General features: G+C 35.3%; 1 long non-coding RNA gene across 1 annotated transcript; it reads left to right on the top strand.

Moving 5' to 3' along the window:
* Positions 1–1,191: 1,191 nt before the first annotated feature.
* Positions 1,192–7,424, top strand: LOC115633345. The gene is made up of 2 exons (XR_003996339.1): positions 1,192–1,564; positions 7,223–7,424. It is a non-coding gene; the product is annotated as an uncharacterized LOC115633345 (long non-coding RNA).

The raw sequence follows: 7,424 nt of genomic DNA, 5'->3' as shown, positions 1-7,424 counted from the left end.
TTAACAGCAGTCGATTAATTGTAGGTCGCTGATATCCTATTTAAAGCCAAGCTAAGAGGTGGAATATTCGTACCGTTTGTTTTTTAAAAAGCGACCCGTTTAAGTGTTGGTTAATGCTTTATTTCAATGGACACGAGTACAAGTGTCACCTAATTAAGCCTTCTTTGATATCCAGGACAGCACAGCGAATAACTCCTCAGGATATTGTGACAACTTATCACTTTTGAAGACCAGTGTGCCCCCAATTTTATTTATTTATTAAACATATTGACCAAGTTTCTTTTTTAACAGCCACATTTCATGGCAGCCATATAAAAAAGACTCGCAAATAACAAATTAATTTTCTTAATAATAATAATATATAATAATAATAATTTTCTTATAATAAATATGTGCTATGTACATATGCATTAGACAAGCTCACCTACCAAGTTTGGTATCCCTAGAAGGTATGGTTCAAATGTTCTCGACGCTCATACAGACAGACAGACGTGCAGAGTAATAAGTCTTTTGTATTTTTATTCAACAAAGGTTGGTTAATTCAACAAAGAGTTTTATTTCCACAGTTCGCGTCTAGGGCAGCTATATGAAATAATGTATCTATGTTGTATAATAAATATGTGCTATGTACATATGCATTAGACAAGTTCACATACCAAGTTTGGTATCCCTAGAAGGTATGGTTCAAATGTTCGCGACGCTCATACAGACAGACAGACGTGCAGAGTAAAAAGTCTTTTGTATTTTTATTCAACAAAGAGTTTTATTTCCACAGTTCGCGTCTAGGGCAGCTGTATGAAATAATGTATCTATGTTGTATAATAAATATGTACTATGTACATATGCATTAGACAAGTTCACATACCAAGTTTGGTATCCCTAGAAGGTATGGTTCAAATGTTCGCGACGCTCATACAGACAGACAGACGTGCAGAGTAATAAGTCTTGATGATGATTTCGAGCAGCATGTGACACATTTTTGTAGGCATATGAGCTCAGCCACACCTGCCTCCGCCTGTTATATTCAGTTCGACTCTGGATTCGAAGGATTTACCCTACGGGCAGAGCGGGCTTTAATGGGTTAAGAGGGGCTCAGAGCGCGGCTCAAGCAACGCATTGAACTTGTTAGCTGACGTCGTTGTCGTCGTCCGTTACCGCCATCAGTTTTAAAGTAAACGTAAAACGAAGCGGTTCATAAAATTATAAAATCGTGCAATCAAACCTGAAGTCCAAGTGTAATTCGTGGGCCAGAATTAAGATCTGACTATCGCTTTGGTTGAGTGGCAATTGTGTGTGTTATTTGATTTTTTTTTGGTACTTTCGGTTTGTGTTGCTTTAATTACTTAATAACTGTCGAACGATGACAATTTATGGTCTATTAGTGCAAATCATAATCATTTGCAATTAAATTTTGCATTTGTGCGAGGAGCGAGCAATTGCCAAAATCCAAAGACTTAGCTTTGAGGTGTTTGGTTTCCTGGGCTTCGTTTCGATTGCCATGTGGCCGCCACGTCCCATCGTGCAGCAGGAGTGCGAGGAGTCTGAGGACGATATTGTCACCAAGGTAGGTCTAATCGGAGGGGCGCACGCACTTAACAATTTATTGCTAATTAATACGAAACAGCTGGCACTGAACGCTCGTGCCGAAGCCAGTGTTCGATTTAACATTGATTTAGTTTTTGTTTTTGTTTTTGTTTCGCTAATTAGCATTTTGGGGGGGGGGGGGGGGGGGGGGGGAAAAAAAACTGTAGTATGTAGAGTACAAAAAACGGTCAAACACAAATGTGTTGTGAAGGGAGCGCGCCGGTCAAGGTGGCGTGGAGCCATGGAGCTCTCAAATTTTAATAATAATTATGTGTGGGTCAGCAAAGATATTCACATGCAAAAATCATATCATAAATAATATGGTTATAGTATGTATATGTATTGTTGATGTTGTTGTTCATATATTTATCACTTTTGTGTGCGGTCGGTAATAAATTTGACAGCCCAAAAGCGGAAGCATTTCGATTCGTGTTTGCTTTATGAAGCCAAACAAGTCGATGCCTTTGCTGCTACTACTTAACCGTTTCTAGCAAAGAGTTACGCACCTAGACACCCATTAAGGCGCAATCGAATGCTATTGAAAATTGTCGGTCTGCTAAAACAAAGACCAACAAACCAGTTCGAACAAATTCTTGTTGACATTGTAATAAAGTAGAAGAAGCCTGCAATAATTTTTATTAAATAATTCTACAGCTTTGCTCAGACGCTCAAATAAATTGTACAATTTGTCATTTATATTCAAATCCATCAAACAGCTTAATCAAAAGTATACATAAATATAGTAATTGGTACTAACTGGTTAGTGTTAGCTTGAATTTGAAGAAGACGAATAATTTGCATAATTGTGTTCACATACGAGTACAATTTATGCTATCATTACAATACGTTACAACTTTATAAATTTTCAATAAAATTAAACTTTTTTTTGTGGTCAGACAGGCAAATAATTTGCATCCAAATTTAAAAAAAAATAAATTATAACTCCACACCTGCATTTCAACATTACAATCCAACACCTATATCTTGTTTACTTGTAAAATTGTACGAGTTTGTGGTCAGACAGGCAAATAATATGCATCAAAATTTAAAAGAAATCAATTATAACTCCACACCTGCATTTCAACATTACAATCCAACACCTATATCTTGTTTACTTGTAAAATTGTACGAGTTTGTGGTCAGACAGGCAAATAATTTGCATCCAAATTTAAAAGAAATCAATTATAACTCCACACCAGCATTTCAACATTACAATCCAACACCTATGTATCTCTTGCTTACTTGTAAAATTGTAAGAGTTTGTGGTCAGACAGGCAAATAATTTGCATCCAAATTTCACTCACATATCACTAGTACATATGTTATTCATATTGAAATCACGTATAGTTCTATATTTTAATACAACTGCAGGGTAATTAATTTTCTTAGCGTATTGGAATTTTATAAATGGGCAAAAAATGTGCATACAATAATCATTTATATTCAAATCAATAATATTTGAACATAACAAGATATTTCTCCATTACATAAGAGTTTTTAGAAAACCAAAAGTTGAGCTATTGAAATTAACTTTAGGAATCGCTGCCAAAGCAGACAGATTTTTGATGATAGACTTAAGTCATCATAGATTTTATTAATTAAAATTTATTTAAAAAAAATGGCACCTTAAATGAAAATAATCTTGGAAATTGGAAAGCCAATAAAAGAAAAACTAAATATCTTAAATATAGTCGAGATGATGTGTTGTCGTATTGTTTAAATGTTTTCTTTCTGCTGTTAATGGGAGATGATGCAAGCAGATGACTATGATTAATACATTTTAGAGTTTACGCTTTTTTCCAAAGATTCTTGAAGAATACTCAGGAAAGATAAAAGCCAATTACTGTTTCAGAGAAAAAATAAATATCTTAAATATAGTCGAGATGATGTGTTCTCGTATTGTTTAAATGTTTTCTTTCTGCTGTTAATGGGAGATGATGCAAGCAGATGACTATGATTAATACATTTTAGAGGTTAGGCTTTTTCCAAGGATGCCTAAGGAATATTCAGGAAAGATGAGCGTCAATTACTGTTTCAGAGAAAAAATAAATATCTTAAATATAGTCGAGATGATCTGTCCTCGAATTGTTTAAGTGTTTTTTTTCTGCTATTTTTGGGAGATGATGGCTTGATTAATAAATTTCAGAGTATAGGCTTTTCTCCAAAGATTCTAAAGGAATATTCAGGAAGGATGAAAGCCGATTGCTGTTTCACAGGCCAAGATCTTCTGTTCTCAATGGGTTTGCGTATTAGTTCTGCTTAAAGGCTTTGTCATAAGTTTTAAAACTCTGTTTGGTAAAATTGTTTAAATATTTCGATTCGTCATTTCTTGAAGAAAGACTAACAGAGTTAAGTGCGAGCTGTCTTAAGTATCGCTTAAAGCTAATACTTTGTACGAATCGAACAATGCTAAGAATAATGAATGGGTTGCTTTACAAGCATTGTTGGCAGCCTTCTAAACAGCAATTATGTTTATGGATATTCCAATTACTATACTTCAGCATCGATATCTAGAGTACTTATTCCAGCTGCCCAGCTGCACTGTACTTGAACGTATAATTGAAAGGGGGGGCTACTAGCCACTTGGATTTAGAGTGAATGTTGTGCCGCTTAAGGCCTAACTATGACGCAATCTGGGCTACCAAAAAATTTAAATTCGTGCACATTTCAGCTGCTCTTTTGAAATTGCACAACAATGGCCAGAGCTAGATTTGTTTGCCTATACAGCGCCACTAAATTGTTAGCCAAATTCAATTTCCAAATGCGGCCAACACGTTTTAAGCTGTGATCATGTGCCTTAAATTACTCGCAGTTAGCACTCGAGCAATATTTTCTGAACAGAAGAAGCAGAACAATCGATTTAAATGCAGGTTGCATTTTTTTTTTGTGTTCACTCTTCAAAAATATGTGCAACGTTGCTTTCTATTTTTTGCTTGAATGAAAATGTACTTTGTTTACTGTTTATTGCCTTCTTCCCTAGCAAACCATTACAAAGTTTTTGCTTACTCTCCTCGCAGATATAAGGTCCTTAAATCAATTGCAACTAGTTATCTGCTGAATCTCCTCTGAACCTCAATTTGTCTTGTTCTGTGATGATTTGTGAGGTCCAGAATGTATACTTTTTATTAGTCATCTGAAATAATGCGTGGAATTTCATGAAATTTAAGAATACCAGGACGAATTTTGCCAATCTTGTAGATACCATATTTCCTAAAATCTTCATAAGCAAAAGAGCAATTGAAGCTCATACAGACAGACTGAGCAGACTGGCAAGACTTTTCTATTCTATAGACGAGCTTTCTTAAGAGCGCACCAGCTCTGGTTGCAAACGAAATGTAAAAGGGTAGTAGGAAAAGGTAAATGGGTCGTGTATGCCTTCGATTGAAGGATTAAAGGATTAAGTGTGAGCAAAAACAAAACTTATGGCTTATTATTATATTCTTTATGATAGTTTGGAGAATTTTAATGCAATAATCTCAGTTCGTATTCAGAAAAGTCGTTCAAGCAGGGAGGAGACAGGAGGACAACTTATGACTAATTTCATGGACAATGGACATGGATTCTACAGAGGAGCAACTGCCCTACAATGCCCCTTACCCAGGCAGATAGTACCTCTCAGCGCTATTGAGCAGAACAATGAGTTGTTCGCATCTAAAGAATACTCGTATCACAACAATGTTAGCTTCTTACCAGCCCTCTGCTGCCACTATACGCTCCAGTATCTTAATTATTATTGTGTTCAGCGTTGCGGAACACGAATAGAAAATCGCAAGTCACAATTACAAGCGCTGTCAGCAAAAATGTTAACAAAAAACAAAAAGAAACTGAAAACTGAAAAGAACATAAACAGGATTGGGCAGCCAGTCTACGTTTTGGCTGCTTTTGGATGTTGTGTGCGTCAGCGAGAGGAGTGGCAGAACTTCCGCATATTTTGGTGAAACAATATGTTACAAAGTCAAAGATTTAAATACAAATCAACAATAATTGTTTGACAAAGCAACAGACACAATAAAAGAGCCAAAAAGTAGCAACGCAAATTAATTGAATTGAAATCATAAAAAAAGAAAGAAAATGTTAACGCTCCATTCGGCTTTTTGTGCTGTCGACGCTCATGGGCGTAGCCAAGATTTCATTTAGGGGACCAAGATATACTATATATTACTATATATGTATATATACATACTATATTCAGATAATAAAAGTGAACTTCATAAGCGCGTCCGTTTAATTGTCATCATGGAGAAGTCTGTCTTAATTTATTTAAACTATTCCGAAAGCACTTTAAAATTTATTTTCCATCTGAAACATAAAGCCAATATCTTCAAACAAAGAAGAAGTAAGTTTCTCTAAAATGCTTAATGGCGCTCTAGCTTGAGCTTCCTTTTTCGGTTTACAAGCTCTAAATCTAAATATTAGAATATGAGACTTTTATAAATATATAAAGACAATATATATATTATATAAAGACAATATATAAAAATTAAAATATAAAACAATATATATATAAGAAGAAAGTGCTTTAAAATTTATTTATCATAAGAAATTTTACCATAAGAAACATGCAACCCATATCTTCAAACAAAGAGGAAGTAAGTTTCTCTAAAATGTTTAATGGCGCTCTAGCTTGAGCTTCCTTTTTCGGTTTACAAGCTCTAAATCTAAATAATGTTTGTAGAATATGAGACCTTTATAAGTAAATTATATAGAGACAATTAATAAAAAATACGGTATAAAATAATATATATAAGATGAAGAAAAAATACATAGTAGGTACACATATACCCAGCATGACGAATCGAATTGCTGCCCACTCTGCTCGTTTGTCAGGCTGTTCGCCTGTTTGACTGTATGAACACGTAGAACATGCGAATCATAACAGTTAGGAACACCAAGCTTGGCATATGAACTTGTCTTATCCATGCGCAAAATAAGTATATTACAAACCTGATATAGCTCCAGTATTTTATATAGCTGCCATAGCACCGATCGTTGCAAAAATCACTCTTAGCAGAATAACTTTGTTGCTTGGACAAATATCGTAAACACATCTAGTATTTATGAGTCTCTTAAAGTGATATTCTACAGATTTATCAAAATCGGCTAACTGTAACATATACATGCGAATAGCTGCCATAGAAATTATTTGTGCCAGAAAGATCATTTTGGTTGAATTGCTGTTGCGAAAGCAAGAGTCGTTCTGGCATGTCTTTAATGTTCTACTCATGAGGGGGCTAAATCTTTTGCACCCCCCCCTTTGGTACGCCCATGCCGGCGCATGATCAGCCGCAATCCCAAAAGCCGCAGTTATTGCCAGCTGTGACGTGCTTGGCACACACACACACATATACACAGCTGTGCTTTGTAGCCCGCTTCTTCTTGCCATTCAGTGTAAATGTGGGGAGGTCAAGTTCAGGGAACACCATTTCCAGTTTAGTGTGTGTTGTTACCATTTTCGCAGTTTGTTTCCACTTTAGTTATTTTTATTGGATGTTTTTTGAATTTGTTATTTTTGAGTATTTGACTCACGTGCGCGACTCTGGGTGTCCGACAAGGTGTCTGACAGGGTCACCAAAAACTAAGACTGAAAGTAAAAATGAATTCGATTTATGCAAACGCCTGACATTATTTTTAATTACAGATACCTTCAATAGTTGGATTCTTGAACTTGGACTAATTAGGGGCGCCCAACTTTAAATGGCACGCTAAAATGTAAGGCTGAAGTCACAGTGGAAAACCAGAAACTATGGGAATTACGAATCATAATTTAAGCGCTTATTAGTCTTTAAATAAAATTTGTATATATATTTTTTGATATAAAATAAATGAACCTTTTATTCTGA

The sequence above is a fragment of the Scaptodrosophila lebanonensis genome, unplaced genomic scaffold (genome assembly GCF_003285725.1).
Source record: "Scaptodrosophila lebanonensis strain 11010-0011.00,11010-0021.00 unplaced genomic scaffold, SlebRS2 tig00001418-arrow-arrow-pilon, whole genome shotgun sequence".
In the NCBI taxonomy this organism is placed as follows: domain Eukaryota; kingdom Metazoa; phylum Arthropoda; class Insecta; order Diptera; family Drosophilidae; genus Scaptodrosophila; species Scaptodrosophila lebanonensis.
Note: the sequence above shows the minus strand (reverse complement) of the source record. Positions and strands in the feature narration are given on the sequence as shown.